A 22,185-nucleotide genomic window follows, 5' to 3' on the forward strand; every position below is an offset into this window, starting at 1 on the left:
TAAACTCAACCGTTTTCGAGATAAACGCATTTTAAATCTTCGATACACCATCATTTTTAGCATAATATCATTGTAGTTCCACCCGAAAAATAACTTAAAACCATAATAATTGTGTCAGTTCTCAAATTTATGTCATTGCATCGCAAATTCCACTTGAAGAAATTTGCGATACATTTTTGGATAATTTTATGGTTTTAAGTTATTTTTCGGGTGTAACTACATGATATTATGCTAAAAATGATGGTGTATCGCAGATTTAAAATGCGTTTATCTCGAAAACGGTTGAGTTTAGGGAGATGAAAGAACTAATAAAAATTTTAATGTCAAAATTATACAGAGTGAGGGATAAAAAAATTGAACGTAATAAATGAGTGCTGAAAGGCGTATGTGGCGCCCTCTGGGGAATACATAATTTTTGGTAGGGAATTTAGTTTGCTCGGCCCAAAAAACCCCCACGTACCAAATTTCATGTTGTTATCTCATACCTGTCAGGATATATTCAATAATAAATAAAAAAAAGTTTAATTTTGACACCCTGTATCTCGGTTATTATAAACTTTGTACTAAGGTAAGTTAGCTTAAATCGGGCTATTTTAACCTCAGGAACCTGAGGTTAAGGTATGGCCCATTCTTTACCAAACACCCTGTATAGATAGAATTCTTTATTACAATATTTTTAATAATATAATTTTTATACGAAGCAAGTTTTCAATCCTAATAGCAAATAATTAATATTGAAAATATCAAAAATTACTAAAAGATTTTTAAATTGAAAACTTACTGGTACATCCCCATGTATACGCCTCCAAGACTTCTACAATTTGCAAGTCATATGGATGCTGCAGTAAAGACGATAGGGAAGGAATTCTAAACCTTGCAATTCAAATCCCCCGTCTGCAGCCGGCTAGGAACTGAAAGATGCACCATAGTTACTCTACTGAGTAATAAGAAAATAAAATAAAAATGTGTGTACCATTTTTATATATTCGGCTGCAATACGAAGGAAAAACAATCTTACTTTTTAATTAGAATAAGGAGTGCAGCCAGTCCCTTTAACTGCAGTTTTCTGCTCTTATTGGAGCGTCATCAGAAGGAACGTAGGCACTGTTCTCCTTAATCCAATCGAATCGCATCGAAGTGTTTTCCCAAATATTGCAGCCAAAATGATGGTAATGGGTGGCTAGCGCCATCTGGCCGTAAAAATACGAAGCAAGTTTTCAATCCTAATAGCAAATAATTAATATTGAAAATATCAAAAATTACTAAAAGATTTTTAAATTGAAAACTTACTGGTACATCCCCATGTATACGCCTCCAAGACTTCTACAATTTGCAAGTCATATGGATGCTGCAGTAAAGACGATAGGGAAGGAATTCTAAACCTTGCAATTCAAATCCCCCGTCAAATTGCAAGGTTTAGAATTCCTTCCCTATCGTCTTTACTGCAGCATCCATATGACTTGCAAATTGTAGAAGTCTTGGAGGCGTATACATGGGGATGTACCAGTAAGTTTTCAATTTAAAAATCTTTTAGTAATTTTTGATATTTTCAATATTAATTATTTGCTATTAGGATTGAAAACTTGCTTCGTATTTTTACGGCCAGATGGCGCTAGCCACCCATTACCATCATTTTGGCTGCAATATTTGGGAAAACACTTCGATGCGATTCGATTGGATTAAGGAGAACAGTGCCTACGTTCCTTCTGATGACGCTCCAATAAGAGCAGAAAACTGCAGTTAAAGGGACTGGCTGCACTCCTTATTCTAATTAAAAAGTAAGATTGTTTTTCCTTCGTATTGCAGCCGAATATATAAAAATGGTACACACATTTTTATAATATAATTTTTCTATTCTCATACTATAATATATCAATTATAATGTCACCACCTGTATCATAGATAGAATCAGATAGATCATTAGATAGAACTAAAAAAGCAGGACGAACTTCTCCAGGAAGTAGGTACATAAAATAATGCCCTCTATTCGTAACGGAACATCACAAGAGATATGGGAGACTTTTAAACAACACCAACTGATCATCCAAAGATAAATAATCCTGTGAAACGGAAACACTGGATAACAGATGAAACCTTTCAAATCATTGAGAATAGAAGAAATCTTTGTCAAAGTGGTATGCATAGTGAAAGGGAAAAAGCTAGTTTAAGAAACCTCAATAAAAAAAGTAAAGCGAAGATGCAAGGCAGATAAAAACTGTAGTAACAAAGTATATGCAAAGAAATTGAGAGACATGATCAGAATAATCAGCCGAGAGATCTATTTAGAAAAATACGCTACTTAACAAGATACTTCAAAGCCAGAACTTGGGCCATAGAAGACAACACTGGAACACTGAGAACAATCAGAGAAGATATAGCAGAGACATGGAGATCGTATTGCAGGGATCTATATAAAGATGATTAACCCCAAAAACCTATTAACCAAATCTTTGATGAGGAAGAAGAAGAACCTGATATACTTGAAAATAAAGTAAGACTAGCGATCATTAAGCTCAAATATAATAAAGGACCAGGTCCAGATATGATAACAGCAGAAATACTCAAAGCCACAGAAGAAACTGGCGTAAAATTACTTCATCTACTCTGTAACCAAATATGGCATTCTAAACAATGGCCTGAAAACTGGACAAAATCTACAATAACAACAATTCATAAAAAAGGCAGCTTCCATAAATGCGACAATTATAGAACTATTTCTCTTATATCACATGCCAGTAAAATAATACTACATAAATATAATCAATGAGAGACTAAAATCATTCCTTCAAAGAGAAATTCCACAAGAGCAAACGGGATTTACCAAAGGTAGAGGTAATCGAGAACACCTGTTGAATATAAGACAGATAATCGAAAAATCTAGGGAATTCAATATTCCACTGTACATATGCTTTATAGATTCTCGTTAGGCGTTCGACAGGGTCAAGTGGAGACACTTATTATACTAAAAGAAGTAGGCGTACCCCAACACCCTATTTCGCTTATAACTGAACTATACGAACACACAAAGAAGATACAATGTGGAAGCTCTTAAACAAGAAAAAACAAGAATCGAATTCACAAAAAGACTGAAATTAAACCGAACAGCACTGTCCCAACATGAGGAAACAGTGGAAGAAATATGGAAGAACTTCAAGGACATTATGCAAAAACTGCAAACGAAATTATAGGGATGAAAAAAAAAGAGAAAAGAAATGGATAACCGGAGACACATTGTACTCCAGGGAAATAAGGCAAAAATATACGTTCGGAACACTTGACCGGCCAGGTTGCAAATGAATTTTTTGGATACTATATACCTATTACATTATAAATACAAAAATGTCCGTTACAGTTCGCACGATAATTTTAGTTATTAACAAATAAGGGTCAAAAATGTCAGTTTTTGAATTTTGGTACGATTATTTGTTGCTTCGGAAGTTGCAAAATAAAACTTAAATTTTGAAAATAAAAAATTTGCCATAACTTTTGCAAAAATAAACTTAAGACTGATATTACATGAACAATTGGGTAAAACAGTCCATCTCCAGCCCAGATAATACACAAAAAATTTCAAGTCGATTCGTCAATTAGTTTACATTTTATTCAATTTGTTTATAAAAAAAAGCTTTTCTTTGCAATGATGAAGCATGCTTTCTTCATCAAATAATAATGATATAGCAATTTTGTGGAAACAGCATGAAAAAAGAATACTTATGTTTTCAAAGTTTTAAAAAAAAAATAATAAAAGGTCATTTTTATCATTCCGAAAATATTTTAGTAAAGTAGAGTCATTTTTGGCTTATAAAAACAATTTGAATAACTTTGTTAGTAATGACTGCAAACTAAATTAATCGACTTAGGGATGGGAAAAACCTACTGGTTATAACCTAAAACCGGTTTTTTTAATTCGAAACAATCAGTTTTACCGGTTTTTTCTGTCCCGGTTATAACAGGTTTTTTCTTTTTAACGTAATAACCGGCGAAAACCGAACAAGTTACCTGTGGAAAAAAATTTGTTTAGAGAAAAATGAAGAAATTTCTATCTATCTTCGATCTCAATCATATGTATTATAAATAATATGCGAAGTAATAAGTAATTAACCCAAACAACCATAATTCAACTTTTTTTTACTAATAGAGAACTGGACGAAATTGTCACATCAGCTTTTATGAAACAATTTTGGGAATAGTTATTTAGTTTTAGATGATAATATATTTACATAAAAAAGTAAGTGATCTGCTTGAAATCGATATTCCAACCATCATCTAAAAAATTGTTTATACTTGAGTACTTGAGACTTGAGACTCTTGTATGAAATATGAATACCGAAATACGATTAGGAATCTCCAATATGTAATTTTTAAATATTAGGAAATAAAAGGTAGCTATTATACAAACGTATTAAAAAATATTACCTACTGAAATTTTTTGATGGCAGTAGAGAAGTAAATAATGAATTGGTTTATCGAATTTATTTTTAAGTAAAATATAAGTCATTTGGATATTTTTCTAAACTTGATAGATCCAAGGGACATTTCGGGTAGATCGGTACGATCATCATTTTTGAGAATATCCCAATTATTCACAACGCAATATACGCCGAAGCCGTCTACAACTAGCGACGAATCAGAGATTGGGGTACTTTCGCCCATTTTTAGGGTAATTTGAAAGCCCCTGGGAAAATTTTTATAGGTTGAATTGGTTGGGGAATTTTTCGGGAGGAAAATTGAGCAAAATAAAGTGCAATATAAATGTAACATTATAACCTATTGAGTATTTGCTTTTGATTAAAAAAACGAAAACCGGTTTTTGGAACAACCGGTTATTTGACCGGCTATAACCGCCAGGTTAAACCGTAAGTAAAAAAAAACGGTATAACCGAAACCCGGTTTTTTGTTCAACAACCGCCATGCACCATCCCTAGACTTTAGGATTTAAAAAGCTGGTACTTTTACATTATTATTGTATTATCGGTTTATAACCTTCTCCGTCTTCCGATACCCGTTCGCCATTCCTCTCTGTCCGCACATTGATCTACTTGCAGACCTCTTTCATCCATGGCTTTGTTTATTCCTGCCTGCCAAATTTTCCGCGGTCTACCTCGTCTTCTTCTACCTTGCGGTTTCTAGTTTTGCACTTGTTTTGTGATTTTGTCTTCATGCATTATTTGTATGTGACCAAACCATCGTAGTTGTATTTCGTTGATTTCGTCATTTATTGTATGTGTGACCTTCATTATTTCTCGTATCCGTTCATTGGTGACATGTTCTCTTCTTGGTCTTCCTGCAGCTCTTCTCCAGAAATCCATTTCAGTGACATCTAACATTTGTTTTGATTTTTCCTTCATATGCCATACTTCGCAGCTGTATGTTATAATGCTTTTCACTACGGCGTTATAGATTTTTTCTTGTTTTGGTTGTTTATCTGCTTGTCCCAGAGTACTGAGTTTAGGAGCTTTCCTGCCCTGAATATTTCGTTCTTTAATGGCTCCGTCCAGTGTTCCATCATTCGTGATTTTCATACCCAGGTATTTATATTGGTTACATTTACTGATTGTTTCTCCTCCTTCTATAGTCGAGAAAATTAAGCATTTTGGCTCGCAATTTTTTCGTCCAGCATGGATTTACTTAAAATTTTCACAGAAGGTAGGGAATGGTCCAAGGATCATTTTCTATATCATGCCGCTGTACGTTAAAAGCTTGGAGTGGTTGCCAGCCCATCTCGGAGACGGGAATTTTTTATTATATTTTAACCATGTAAATCGATGTAAAAATGAATTCTAAGAAAAAAATGTTTTTTACATTTTCTTCGTAAAACTAGTATTTTTCGAGTTATTCGCGCTTGAAAGTAACAGTTTTTCGACGAAAAAATCGACTTTTTTAGATGGTTTTTTGAGAACACCTCGAAAAATATGCATTTAATCAAAAAAACTGTGGATATCAAAAATGCATCTTTTAGTAACACAAATTAAATTAAACTTAAATAATCTTTTAAGTATACTGTTAGACCTTTCAAAAAATAATAGTATGAAGCTCCTAGTATGAAAATTAAGCGACTCATGATCAAAAAAAGGTCGGTACCTGCTATTCTCTATGAAAAAATCAGTGAAAACAACCCCCTAACTACCCTACTGATTAAAAATTGGTCTTCACCTTTCTGTAATTCCCTTTATATTCGTATTATCAATACACCCAAGAAGTTAGACCTATTTAAAAGGTCTAATTTTAGAAAAATTGGCCTATTTGTCACCTTTTACTTCAAAATATCTCCGAAAATACTCGAGATACGAAAAAAATTATGGACTACTAAATTGTCGCTTATTATTTAATAAGTAAAATTCTCTTGTGCATAGATTTTCATTACAGTGAACAGTTAGAGAGATACTATAGCTATTTAAAACCTCTATTTACGAGCAAACACCCCCTTATTCGGGTCTTTTAAACTCACCCCAATTAAAAACTAAGGGATCTTACAGAATTTAGTTTTCACGGTCTTAGAATTCTTCAAAAATCCTACAGAATTATTTTTGAAAAAACTTTTTATCGTCAAAAATAAAGGAGCCATGTTTAGAAAACGATTCTTTTTTTAAATATCGAATAGTCCGCTTATGGATAATTTTCAATATATGTATAATACCACAGAACCGGTTGATATACTGGAAGATGACTAAAAAACTATTTGTATTTGTACATATTTGTAAATTCGTATTTTTGTGTAAATAAATGTTTTTGTAATTCTTTAATTCTACTTTTTTTCTGTATAGATCTATTAAATTATCTACTTATAAAAATTGTGATGTTATTAAGGGTGGTTTTTAAGGGTTGAAATATGATATTTTATCCTAAAGTATAAAACAATCATTATTTAACCAATCAAAACCAAATTTTACCCATATTAAAATTTACAATGTTTTTATATAATTTTTGTCAATAGGGGGTAGGTTACACCCCTAAAATAATCAACGCCCTTAAGCATGATACAGAATATGAAGTACAGGGTGATGTGATCCTAATCCCAAATTTTTATGTAAATCGATGCAAGCTGAAATGATTCTTTTAGAATAAGTAAATTTTTAATATATAGCTCCAGCAAGGGTGGTTTTAAGGGTTGAAATATTATGATAGTATATCTTAAAGCATAAAACAATCATTATTTACCTAATAAAAACCAAATATTGACAATATTAAAGTTAAAAATGTTGTTTTATAATTTTTTACAGTTAGGGGTAGTTTTCAATTTTCACATTTCTATGTTTATATTTGTATTCTCCATTGCCTCCCATAACTTTACCGAAGGTACACTGTCGTATGCCTTTTTCAGATCAATATAATATACGAAATGGATCTCTTGGTTAATCGCTGTTTTCTTTTCCATGACTTGTGCGATTGCAAAAAGGTGATCAATTGTAGATCTTCCGGCTCTGAATCCTGCTTGCTCTTCTGCTTCCATTTTCTTGTATTCGTCTTCTAGTCGGTTTTTTAAGATCCTTTCGTATATTTTGCTGATTGTTGGTGTACAGGAAATACCCATGTATTTATCACATTGTTTTCGATGTGTACTTTTACACAAATGTTAAAAAAACTTTCACCTTGGCTAATTACGGTCAAAGTTAGCCACTTTTTTTATTTAATGCACAGCTAGTTTGTTCATAACAATTAAGAAAGCTAACTAGCGCTATTTTGAAGTTCAAGGTATGTATATAGTTTATATGTAAAAGTTTGAGTAAACTTGAACAGAGTGGTTAATATATCTTTAAAAATAACGCCCTAACGAAATCGACTCGTGGTCGGTGGAGGGGAATTATTAAAATCTGTGCATTCAAAAAATGAAATTTATTTTTCAAAGATATGTTGCTCTTAATATCTCCAGAGATAGTTGATGGATTTTGATCATTTTTTTTTATTTATATATACTTCTTGTAGTCTTGTAGAGTATGTTATGTACACATATACCTACCTAACAATACAAAATGTTATGGGGCCGATAATTATGATTCTAAGGCCTTCCAGTATACATATATAATTTCATAAAAATCGTTCAAGCGGTATCGGAGGATTATGAATAAAATAGAATAGAAATATGCTTTATTGTCACTGAAAATTTTTACAATTTTATGGACAAAGCTTACATACAGTCAAAAGAAAAACATAATATAAATAACAAATAACAACTACAATTTACTAAAATTAGATAAATCGTCAATAATGTACAGTATAAGATATAAAAGCCAAGACAAAAACAATTTATTGCAAAATATATATAAATTGCAAATTGAACATACAACAAATAAAATAAAATAGGTACAACATAAGGAACTGGTTTTGCTGCTGCATAGGTTTATGCTACTGCGTATGGAACCCAATTTTCTTAGTTATTCATTAAGAAATTCTTCTATTGAATAATATGGTCTTTTGGATAGATAGGCTTTTGTCATTTTACGGAACTTAGGGAAAGATGGTGCAGATTTAAGTTGTAACGGAAGATGATTGTACAGTTTCTTTGCGGAATATAATATAGATTTCTTTACTAACTCAGTGGATGGAATCGGTAAATAAATATCAAAGATTGAATTTCTGGTGGAGTAAAGATGATTGTGCCTTGATGGAAAGACATGAAGGTGTTTACGAATTAAACAAACCGTTTCTAGAATATATAAAGATGGAAGTGTTAAAATTTCGCGATCTCTGAAGTAACTTCTGCAATGTGTAGATCTTCTGAGGCCAAACAAATATCTTATTGCTCTTTTTTGCAATCGAAAAATGACATCAAATTGAGCAGCTGTACTAGAACCCCAAAAAGGAAGACCATATCGAAGATGAGACTCGAACAACGAAAAATATGTTATTTTAGAAGATGCTAAATTGAGTTCCCTTGAGACAGATCGTATTGCATAGCAAGCTGAGGCGAGTTTCTTACTTAACGAATCGATATGAAGGGCCGATTTGAGGTTGCTGTCTAAAAAAATACCAAGAAATTTTACAGAATCAACGGTACTGATCTGGCTGTTATTAAGAGGCAAAGGTTGAAGAGCTCCTTTATAGGATCATGCTACTGTTTTATTTACGTTAAAAGAGAGTAAATTAGAGTCAGACCAGGTCTTTATCGTCAGTAGATCCGAAGTTATAGTTTCATGAAGAGATGCAATAGTTGAGTTGCTCCAAGTGATACTGGTATCATCAGCAAAAAGAAAAATTTTCCCATTGATTTTTAAATTAGTGATGTCATTTATAAAGATAAGGAACAGTATAGGACCCAATACTGAACCTTGTGGTACTACACATACGATGTTTTTGAGACTAGAGTCAGTATCATTTGCTCTAACTAGTTGTTTCCGATTATTCAAGTAGGATTGGAACCAATTCAAAGAAATACCTCGAATTCCATAGAAATTTAGTTTTGTAATCAAGATGTCGTGATTTACACAATCAAAAGCTTTGGCATAGTCGCAGAAAACAGTGGCAGTATAAAGATTATTGTTTAGTGCTTGGTAAACCTCATGTAGTACAGAAAACATGGCATCAGTGGTACATTTATTTGTTAAAAAGCCGAACTGATTTTGTGATAAAATGTTGTTATCAACGATAAAGGATATAAGTCGAGTTTTAATGAGTCTCTCAATAATTTTGGAGAGTACCGGTAGTAAGGCAATAGGTCTATAGTTGCAGGCATCAGATTTTTCGCCACCCTTATGAAGAGGAATAATAATGGCTGTCTTTAGGCACTCTGGAAATTTACCTTTTTCGAAGGAATCATTAATTAGTGAGAGGAGGATTTCCAACACATTTTCTGTGAGATTAGAGAAACATTTTATAGATAGTCCATCAGTACTACAGGATGATTTGCTTTTGATACTATTGATTGTTTGGATCAGTTCAGAGTTATCGACTGGTCGTAAAAAGAATGAATTCGAGACCTGTCTTGAATTAGAAAGATAGGAAATGGGATCTTGTTGCGGCAAAATTGTTGATGTTATATTTTTACTCACATTAACGAAGTAGTCGTTTAGACTTTCAGGATTTGGAAGGGAAAATGATTGAGCTGTGTGAGTTTTATTTCGAAGATCGTTTATAATAGACCAAGTTTCTTTTGCAACACTTTTAGAGCTTCCCAGACGATTTTGATAATAGTCTTTTTTAGCTGAACTGACAAGTTTTAGATATGTTGTCCTGTACTTCATGATATATTCAGTGACAGCAACATTGGTAGTAAATTTCTTGATGTATAGTAGTGAACGCATATTCTTAGCTGATATGCGAATACCTTTCGTAACCCAAGGTTTGCGATGTTTTGGCTTAATAGGAATTAAAGGAAATGCCTTATTGAAGATGTGGAGAAGCTTATCTAGAAAAACACTGAAATTATAGTCCACGTCTATAGAAGGAAATTGCCACTCAGAAGTTAAGCATAAATTTTGGAATTTACGAAAATTCTGGGCGGAAAAAATCCTACCTAAACGTCGGGTTTTTGAGGAGGGTTTGCTGAAGATGTTAAACTTCGTATACACTGCTTCATGATCAGATAGTCCCGCATTAATAACTGTAGAGCAGACATCAAGGGGTGAGAAATCTGAGACAATATAAATATAATCGATTATGGTAGATGTAGTTTTTGTAATCCTTGTAGGAGAATTAACGTGCATTGAGAGACCATACAATTCAAATATGTTTGCCAGGGACACTTGGGTAGCACTGGCAGCAGCATAATTAATGTTAAAATCACCGCATAGAATTTTTCTGCTTTTATGAGGCAGGTCATCTAACAAATTTAGCAGGTTCTGAAAAAATAGTTCCACGGTAGAATCAGGTGATCTAAAAATGCAAATAATGTAAAGATTAAGATTTTTATTATAAACTAAGGAAAACTCAAAGAAGGATTCACTTAACAAAAAGTCATATTTTGTTACCAGAGAAAAATCATTATTTCTAGAGAGAATCAGGGTGCCTCCATGAGCCGAACTTGGACGATCATACCTGGCAATTGTGGTATATTTTTCTACAAAAAAGGCTCGTTAACTTCAAGCCAGTGCTCTGTAACCGCAACTATCGGAGGAAATCCTAATTCCTCCAGAAACAAAAATAATTCATCAATTTTATTTCTTATAGAACGAATACTAATCAGAACCATGCCAAAGTTGTCATCACTAAAATAATTGGCAACTAACACTACGACAGGAGAATTTTATAGACGCAAATAAATAGATGTCTATTAAAAAATAGGGTCTTGGTGATAGAAGGGTGAAAATTAAGGGTTGTATATATATTTTTAATGGTACATACTATAAAATTAAGGTAGACAATTTTGTCTAAAACAATAAAAAAGTGGCAGAGGGTAACCCCCCTTATTACTTATGGGTATAAATAATAGATTACAATCTATTTTCAGTCCTACAGAATATATGTGTAAAATTTCATAAGAATCGGTCAAGCCGTTTCGGAGGAATATGATAACCAACACTGTTACAGGAGAATTTTATGTATATAGAAGTAACTGTAAATTAAATAAGTAATAGAAGTGGCTAAATTTGCTCGTAATTAACCTAGGCGAAAAGTTTTTTTTTGAAAATTCGTATAAAAATATCAGCTTTTCAAATCCCAACGCAGATTTAGTCAATATGTTAATATAGTTATTCAAATTGTTTATAAGCCAAAAATGATTCTACTTTCGTAAAATGTTTTCAGAATGGTAAAAATGACTTCTTATTGATTTTTTAAATAAGTTGAAAATGTAAGTATTCTTCTTTCCTGTGGTTTCCACAGAATTGCTGTATCATTATTATTTTCTGAACAACAACATTGCAAAAAAGCTCTTTGTGATAAACAAATCGAATGCAATTTAAACTAATTGACAAATCGTCTTGCAATTTTTTGTGCATTATGTGGACTGTTTGACTCAACATTTCATGCAATATCAAAGTCTTAAGTTCATTTTTGCAAAAGTTATAGCAATTTCTTTATTTTCGAAATTTAGTTTTATTTTGCAATTTACGAAGTAATAAATAATCAGAACAGAACTGAAAAACTTCCATTTTAAACCTTTGCTTATCTACTAAAAGATATCTACAATTACGTTATTTTTACCTGTAGCCATTTAAACAAAAAAACTGTCATATTTGACCCTTATTTGTTAATAACTAAAATTCTCGTCCGAGCTGTGACGGGCTTTGTTGTATTTATAATGTAATATGTATAACTCCAAAAAAACCATTTGCCACCTGGCTGGTCAAGTGTCCTGACAAAAACCTTATTTTTCTGGACTATTGCAATTAAGAGAAGAAAGAAAGAAACTTAAAGAAGAAATGTTACAAAAAGAAGCAACCGAAGAAGGAAAAGCAGTAGAAAGGAAATACAAAGAAAAATGTAGCGGTTAAAAAGCAAGTCAGAAAAGACAAAAGATACTACGTAAATCATATGGTAAATATGAAAATACAGTACAATATCATCCGAAATTTGACAGGGAAAACGCTACACAGTAATAAACAAAGCAAAGATAAACAAGGAAATAATATAATTAAATCAGAACATAAAATAATACAAAGATGAAAAGAACACTGCAAGGAAATATACTCCAAACACCAGATATAGACGGAGATAATGTAATACAGGAAATAAATATTAGAACAGTTGAAATTACGAAAGAAGAAATACAAAACACACTGAATCAACTAACAAAAATGGCAAAGCCGCTGAAAGCGACAAACTACCGATAGATTTAATAAAGGCGGACGCAAACGAATCAGTAGAAATGTTACACAAACTCTTTAACAAGATATGGGCCGACCAGGAGCTCCCACAGAAATGGAACGTGGGTTTAACCATTAAGATACCAAAAAATGCGAGAATTGGCGAGAAATAACACTGCTAAGTGCCACATTCAAAATAATGTCAAATATCATATTGAATAGACTGAAGCCAGAAATAGACAAGAAACTAAGACTAAGAAGCAACCAAGAAGGTTTTCGCGCAAAACGCTACACTATCGACCACATTTGTACTCTATCTGTACCTCTGTATCTTGTACCTGTACCTCTGTATCTCTTGTACTCTATAATTATCTTGGAACAAGCTGGTGAATGGCAAAAAAATATAAACTTGTGACTTTGAAAAGGCCTTCGATAGTATAAACAGAGAACAAATGTGGAAGATTCTAAAACTATATGGACTACCGATAAAATAAATCAACTTAATCAGACTGTTTTACAAGAAATATAGAGCCAGATTACAACATGCGGGAAAAATGGTAGTAGATATAGCTATACAAAGCGGAGTTAAACAAGGATGTGTGCTATCCCCGACAATATTTATAATAATAACGGACTGGATCATGCAGAAAATAAGCGATAATAAAACAGGTATTAGATGGAAATTGCATAACTAGTTGGACGATTTGTAGTTCGCAGATGACATTTGTCCCCTAACCGAACATAGCAGCCATAAGCAAAAGAAGATCGACAAGCTTGCAAAATACTCCAAGATAATGGGCCTGAAGATAAAGACAAAAAAAAACAAACTTAAAAAAAACAGCAACCAAGAAACTAAAATTAAAATACAAGGAAGACAAATACAGGAGGTAGATAACTTTACATATCTGGGATCGATCATGGAAAAAAAGGCGCTAATAGAGCAGATGTAGAAAAAAGGATAGTAAAGGCACAATAATATGCACTCATTATATAATCATATAATGCATTAAGGTGATACAGTAGCGATCAATAGGTAGCCAAAATTCGTTCCAAGTTTGCGCCTGTAATTTTGAATATTTTTTCGAGATATTTGGCACACGTATTCGTAATATAATAAAGAATGGCGGTACAGAGCCCAAATTAATAAATATATTAATATGTGGAAATTACTCTGTAATTAAATACAATATTAAAAAAAAACGAGCCTGTACCGCCATTAAGAAGAACAAAAAAATACACTTTCTTCAAATAAACTTTTTTATCCGATGCCTAGATTTTGTGTCATTTTGGAACTACTAATGAAATAAAAAAATTTAGTAGTTCCAAAATTACACAAAATCTAGGCATCGGATAAAAAAGTTTATTTGAAGAAAGTGTATTTTTTTTGGTCTTCTTAATGGCGGTACAGGCTCGTTTTTTTAATATTGTATTTAATTACAGAGTAATTTCCACATATTAATATATTTTTCAAATTGGCTCTGTACCGCCATTCTTTATTATATTACGAATACGTGTGCCAAATATTTCGAAAAAATATTCAAAATTACAGCTGCAATCTTGGAACGCGTTTTCGCTACCTGTTGATCGCTACTGTTTCCTCCTAAGAAAAATCTGGAACACACGCGATATATCAGAATTAACCAAAATCAAAATATTAATTGCTGGAGAAGAACTGTAACAAGAGATCATGAAAGAATTGTCGTTGAGATGGAGAGAAGTCAAACAGAGAGCGAGAAACAGAGAGCAATGGAAAATACTTGTATAGCAAATTTCGAAAGAATAAAACAGAAAAGGATGCGCTAATCCTGCGAATCAGTAATCAGTCATCTTTGATTTTTGGCTAAGAAACGCAAGAGCGCCCAATACTTCATAATAAGGGAAGGTATTACAGGGAGAGAAAGAGAGGGAGAGAGAGAAAGAGAGAGAGAGAAACAATACCGATTATTTATCAAAATAAAATTTAAGAATAAACCAAACCTAACCTATCGAAAGGCTCATCAAACAATTATTAACTAAAAAAAAAACATTTGTCAAGGGTATATAGTGGTATTGTTAGGTATATTACATTATAACTTATTCCATCGAAATCTTCCGAAATCCATAATCTTCTTCCATCAAAATAAAATAGAAAATTTTAAAGTCTAGAAAATACATTATTCATAACTACACCCAAGAAATTAAGTTTTTCTAACCTGATTTAAGAGTATAAAAACGGAAACAAAGAATTTACAGCAAATCCTTATCGTATATTCGAGCAAACCACATACTTGGCAAAAGTTATAAATAGAATTTGTCTGGGTTCTTCAACTAAATTCTCACGTAAACACGACCAAGGTTAAATATTTGACTTGATACCATAGTACATTGTTGCCAGTATAACGGATGCCAAAGCGAGCGCTAACTGTATGGAATCATTCTTGTTAATATACACGCTGTATATTGATCGGAAGTCACGAAGAGTCAAAACTATACAGAAGCCACGAGGGACGCAAATGCAATATATATATATATATATATATATATATATATATATATATATATATATATATATATATATATATATATATATAGTCACCATTTTGAATGCCCGCCATTTTTGTAAAGGGCAAAATCTGAGATGGCCTTATATCTAAATTCGAACCTTTATATGTGTCGTATATGTGGTCCAAATTATATGCTTTCATCATTAAATGCACAGTAATTCTTATAATATTTGCACGAGTCTGTCGCACATAGGTACATGTGAAGATACGTTATGCATTTATTAAATGGTAATTAACATTACTAAAAAGTTCAAAATATTTGCTAAAAAATATTTTTACGCTCTTTTCAATGGCGGTATTCACTTTTTGAAGAATTAATATATACAGGGTGAAAGAATTGAAAAAAAAGTTGAAAAAAATACAACATATTTTTACATAAAAACCAGGAAAAACACAACTTTTGGTAAGCCGATTTTTCCTGTTTAAGACTTTGATCTTATACATCAAAAGAAAAAGAACCTATATACCAAATTTGGTTGAAATCGGACTTTTCGTTCAAAAGTTATCGTGCTATTATTAGTCACATATGTATAGTCGCCATTTTGAATTCCCGCTATTTTTGTAAAAGGCAAAATCTGAGATGGCCTCGTATCTAAATTTGAACCTTTATATGTGTAGTATATGTGGTCCAAATTATATATGTCTGGATCCCGCGTATGAAAAAAAAGTTGATTAATAGCAAGCTGAAAATTTGTTAATAGCTTAAGGATGTCTAGTCGGACAAACTTTGATATATGGGAACACTGGAACAGGGGAAGTTTTAATTGTGGAGCAGGTTAAAAATTTGGAACGGTCAGACCACGAAAACGGCACATGTATTTTGTCCGACAGAACAGACTTAAAATCTTCGAACAGAGATTAAACTCTCATGTAAAAATCAGACCTCTATTTATCACCAAATGGGCGTTTTAATGAGTGGAACATGTAGAATATGTCAAATGACAGGAATTATGACAGGTGATAAATAGCAGTCTGATTTTTGCATGAGAGTTTAATCTATGTTCGGAGAGTTTAAGTCTATTCTGTCGGACAAAATAAATGTGCCGTTTTTGTGGTCTGACCGTTCCAAATTTTTAACCTGTTCCACAATTAAAACTGCTCCTGTTCCAGTGTTCCCATATATCAAAGTTTATCCGACTAGATACCCTTAAGCTATTAACAAATTTTGAGCTTGCTATTAATCAACTATTTTTTCATACGCGGGATCCAGACCTAATATGCTTCTATCATTAAATACACAATTGTTTCACATATCGGCTGCACTAAGACAAAAGTGTTTTGCCTTGCGTATCAATTTTTCTAAGCCCGTGCGAGTGGCCATAGTTGCCGAGCACGTTAATGTAAATAAAAAAAAAAAAATTCTAAGCTATTAAACCTACTTAACAATATTTAACGTTTTTTATCATAATTTATTAATAATATGAGCTCGTCTTGGAAGTTTAAAGTTCGGTTCTGATTATTATTTTCCATAGAATATTTGATTAGAGTTTGGTATCGCCGATAGAGACGTTCGTCGTTTGATGAAAATACCTTATGGGTTGGGCGGAGTTTTCAGTCCTTTGAAGGATGCGTCACTTTATTACTCCCACCTCCACCTTGTAAATAGTGATATTGATATTGTGTAGTTAAATGACAGTGTGTAATCGAACTGGCGACGCGGGAAGTTCAAGTTCACGTAATAGATTTTTCTTGCTTGTAAAATATATCGAATAGTAATTTGTGGGAAGTATTTCACAAAAGATATGGCACTATGGTCAGTCAATCAATATTGTCATCAAAGGCATCGCTTCTAATTACTTAAATATACAACATCGTTTGATTTTTCTTTTGATCACTCTCCCTTCTCCCTTCACCTGGCAAAGAAACTGAAATCCCAACAACAAAATATATAGACAGACGAAAACGGCGGGTTCGTTTGAAAAAATATTCCCATGAGATTTTTTTGCATAATCACATTTGTAATACACCCCAGAACAAGGTTCAAGAAGTCGCCCACGCGAAAATTGGTCCAATTTTTTTTAACATTTTTTTTTAATTAAATTTTAAAAATAAATATTTTCGGTCCGTACAATTTTTTTAGGTTTTTTGGACCATTTTGGACAAAAAAGATCTCTTGTAATTTTTCCCTAAAGTTGATCGTTTTCGAGTTATAAACAATTTAAAATTTGAAAAAGGCGAATATGGCCATCTTGAATTGAAAACTTAATAACTCGGTTAAAAATTATTATTATGAAAATCAGAAAGTGGCTAAATCAAAGTTTAAAGCCTACCCTACATGATACTAAAATATTGTGTCATTAATTTATTACTAAGCTGTTATTTTTAATTACTGACAATGAGCGGTAAGATCGCATTGACGCGGCTGTAAATGTGAGTGCGAGTAAGATGCACCATTGACTGCCGGAATGGCATCTCTCTCGCACTCACATTGACGGCCGCCTTATACGGGCATGGCGCTCATTATTGTTACCATTGATTATAGACACATCCGTGTCTATAATCAATGTTTTTACTTAAAAATAACAGTTTAGTAATAAAATAATTACAAAAATTTCTTCAGACTCTTGTAGGGGGCGCTTTAAACTTTGATTTAGTCACTTTCTGACTTTTATAATAATAACTGTTAACCGAGTTATTAAGCCTTGAAAATCGCCAATTTTCGTTTTTTTCAATTTTAAATTGCTTATAACTCGAAAACGGTCCACTTAGAGAAAAATTATAAGAGACCTTTTTTGTCCAGAGTGGTTTAAAACATCTAAAAAAAATTTGTCCTGGCCAAAAATATTGTTAAAAAAAATTTGGACCACTTTTCACGTGGGCGACTTCTTGAACCTTATTCTGGGATGTCTCACGAATGTGATTATGCCAAAAAATCTCATGGGAATATTTTCTCCAACGATCCCGCCGTTTTCGCCTTGTCTAATAAGAAAAGACGGTAGGTGGAAAATGATAGCTGAGCTCGTAGTGATGAAAACAAAGCAAGCACTTTTGCGGAACATCTTATGTATGTATTTCAACCTCATCAGAAAGAAGCTCATGCAGACAACTAAAGACCCAAAATTTAAACAAAATTTAAAACCCACAGTATGGGGGTGATATGTAGATGATGTGTTTTCAATATGGTCTTATAGATCAGAATTGTTGGATATATTCCTAAATATTATAAACGATCAAGAAGAGACAATAACAGTTACAATGGAAAAGGAATATAATAACACCCTGCCTTTCCTCGATGTTTTAGTCTCAAAAAAGGATACTGGATATGAGACTCAAGTGAAAACCAACACACACCAACAGATATCTCAATTACAAATCAAATCACAACATCAACGTTAAAAAGGGTATCATTAAATCCTTATATGATAGAGCCAAAATTACTTGTTCTAACGAAAATTCATTTTTAGAAGAAAAACAATTGTTAACATCTGTTTTATTAAAAAAATGATTATCCTTTATCGTTTATACATAAGGAAATTGTCAAGATTGGATCGATTGGAACAGAACAACTTGGAACGGGATCCTATAACATTCACAAGAAATAATACGAGGAAAATATCAATACCATATTTATATAAAAGGACTATCCGAGAAACTTAAAACAGTAGGAAATAAATTCAACATTTCAACAACATTCAAAACAACAAACACATCGAGATCTATTAGATCTCTCCTTGAGAACTCTCCTTAACAAGAAAGAACAAAGAATTGTATTGCCTATAAGAAAATACCTTGTGAATGCGAAGAATTTTATTTAGGTGAAACATCAAGACCATTAAGCGTTAGAATAAGTGAACATAAGTCTTATATTAAAAATAGAGAATTTGATAGATCTCAAATATGTCAACACGCATGGGATAATGGACATAGCGTTCAGTGGAGAGATTCAAGTATAGTCCTGGAAGAAACAGATAGTAAAAAGAGAAAAATCAAAGAAGCGGCTCTAATTATTATGCTAAATGAAACCAATTGTGTCGCAAATTCCTCGGTAGAATGCAGTAGGATGTGGTTACCCATACTAAAAGAAGTCAATAGAAAGAAAATACCACGATTAGTAAGTCAATAACATATCGAGTTAGTAGTTACAGATTTACACGGCAATATTCTCTCTGTCTTGAGCTATTTTGAACAGTTGTTCGACTCTACGTATCGTGGTCCATTCTCTGACCTGCCATTATTCAACCACGAGGCTTGTCTTATATCAATTCCTTTGCGTCATTCGACTAAATACTGTTCTTCTACTAAAAATGTATGTAGTTCTGTCTAAAGATGAAATTAGCAACAATCATTACAAATATTTCTTTCCTTTCTAGCTGTATATTCTACTCATATTTTTTGTAGTAATTTGGTAATTCCGCGTCGCTGAACCACATGACCTCCAAATTTTCGTGATTTATACGAATTTTTCCTGCAATAACAGTAAAAGCTTTCGGGAATGAAGAACTTAATTGGGTCATTCTGGAAATAGATCAGGTGATAAACCTCGGTCTATGTTTATGAACTTCACAGGACGACATCTTGATGGACAACTACTTTCGTGTTGAGCTTAAATTATATGGGATTGGCTAATATTAATGAAAAGCACATCGAGACAATCAAATTAAAATACTGAATACAGAAATAGGTATAAATTTATGAGAAACTTACTGTGATAGCGTGGAATGAGTCTAAACAAGATGGATTCTGAAAGCTTTTTCGTAATTAGTGTTTTTTTAACATTAGAAACGGAAATTAGGTTAGGGTTTTATACAAAGTGTAGCGAGTTTATGTAGGGGAGCCCAAGCGGGGATTTTTGCAGTTATTCGAGCGCGTCAAATTATCATATGGGGAGAAACCTGGTGCCCTGCAGATGTACCTCTACCATATATTGGCTCTTAACACAGAGGTGTTCGTTAAGGGGGGCCCGAAAAAAAATCTATCCTTAAAAATACTCGAAATTGTCAGATTAAGATAAGGTAAGTTAAGGACATGCAAAACAGTGTATATTTCAAAAATCTGACGATTTGAGCGGGGCGTAAGGAAATGGGTGAGTTAAAAAGTTTCACAAAAAAAAGCGAATAATTCGCGAAATGAACGTTAGATCGAAAAACTAAAAAATACGTGTTCAATATTTTTCAAAAATGTATCGAATTTTACCAAACATGATTCCCCACGGAAAGGGGTAAATTTAAAATTTTAATTAGATCGAAAAACTGCAAAATACACTTAATCAATATTTTTGAAAAATCTATGGAATGGTACCAAACACGACCCCCCACGGAGGTGGGGTGGGGGGTTACTTTAAAATCTTAAATAGGAGCCCCAAATTTTTATTCCAGATTTGGATTCTTTACGTAAAAATAAGCAACTTTTATTCGAAACATTTTTTCGAATTATGGATAGATGGCGCTATAATCTAAAAAAAATGTTGGAAATGGAAAATTAAATTAAAAATGGAAAGTTCCCACTAAAATGGAAAATTTTACTTAACTTTTTTTTGGTTTTAGGACCTACCCTTCACAACCCAATAGGTCCCCAAAGCGCTCGAGTGAGTGCACATTTACCATACTTTGCTCTCTACTATTATAATCAGACCCCCTAATATTATAATCAATGAAGAATGTTGCAGTTTTTGCTGTGGAACGCTGAGAACATCATTTGAAACCATTAGAAAAAAAATACAAAAAAAATATATTATAAAAAATTAAAAAAAAAATACAAAAATAATTATTTATTAGTAGAATTGTTTATTAGAGATTAGTATTAGTACATATTAGTTTTAGGATAAAATACGAAAAAATGACTAATAAAATAAAAAATAGTAAAATTGGCGAATGGATTTAGTGTCCGCAGTCATATAAACCCAAATAAACAAAAATAATTTTGTGAGAAACCACTTACAATTCAAACGCAACTAGTGTGCTTGGTACTAGCGCACCGAGATTTCTTTCAAAACTTTATAAGTCGAGATACAGGGTGTTTCATTGGGAAACGGAAATACTTGAATGGTGAATAAGGGTCACTTATTCTAGAAATGGTTCTAGAAATACTACATTTATTGCATCACCGATTTTTATAACCGAGTTAAAAAGTATTTTATCGATTTTGCCCATGTCTTTCAGAACCCATAATTTTAGAACCATCCTGTATATTTTTTTAATATTTGGTACACAAACCATCCAACTACTAATCACAAGAAAACCCAGGTCCAGACTAAAAAAAATTATAAATTAATTGTGACCTTGAAACAACACCTTGTATATTGAAATTTTAAAACCCATTTGCATATTTGAAAAGAGCACAAAAACTAAGTTTAATGGTTTGCTTCAATTTTTTGACCAGACAATTTAATGACTTTAATTTTGAAATCATATTGAAATTTTTAAGAACTCCGAGATTAAAAAGCAGGTATTATTAACTTTTAATAATAAGTTATTAAAGTTAATGAACAAATACTCATTTTTAAAATAATCAATACTTATTTACTACATTAGAACGACCCATTTACTAATCACAAGAAACATCCAGGGCCGGATTAACAAAAAACATAAAGTAATTGTGACCTTGAAACAACACTTATATTGAAATTTTCAAAATCCGTTTTCACATTTGAAAAGGGCACAAAAAACTGAGTTTATAGGTTCGCTTTAATTTGGGTCGCTTGCTATCTCTGTTTATATATTGTAAAAGCTCCTTATTCGCGCTTCCTTTATTCGCGTTTTCACTAGTCGCGGATTAAAAAAATGCGACCCAATTCCTATAGTCGCGGCCCCAGATTTCTTTATTCGCGGATCGTTAAATTTCCAAAAGCTATCGGCATCGGCAGTTCCTTTGAGGTAACCCGCTGTCGCCGTCGTCGAAGTTTTTGAGACTGTAAACAATGAGAATGTCTAGGTAAAATGACTCAAAATATAGAGCATTAAGTTCTGCCGTGATTGCAGTTTCCATGCTTTGGTAAGAGCTGCATTGTGTGTTTATTGTTTTAC

At 32.6% G+C, this 22,185-nt stretch overlaps 1 protein-coding gene across 2 annotated transcripts in view; it reads left to right on the top strand.

The window, feature by feature from the left end:
* The window catches only part of LOC126889419 (probable phospholipid-transporting ATPase IM), a 534,973-nt gene that overhangs the window by 278,652 nt on the left and 234,136 nt on the right, over positions 1-22,185 (top strand). The window lies entirely within an intron of this gene.

Source organism: Diabrotica virgifera, chromosome 8, assembly GCF_917563875.1.
Source record: "Diabrotica virgifera virgifera chromosome 8, PGI_DIABVI_V3a".
Classification (NCBI taxonomy): Eukaryota; Metazoa; Arthropoda; class Insecta; order Coleoptera; family Chrysomelidae; genus Diabrotica; species Diabrotica virgifera.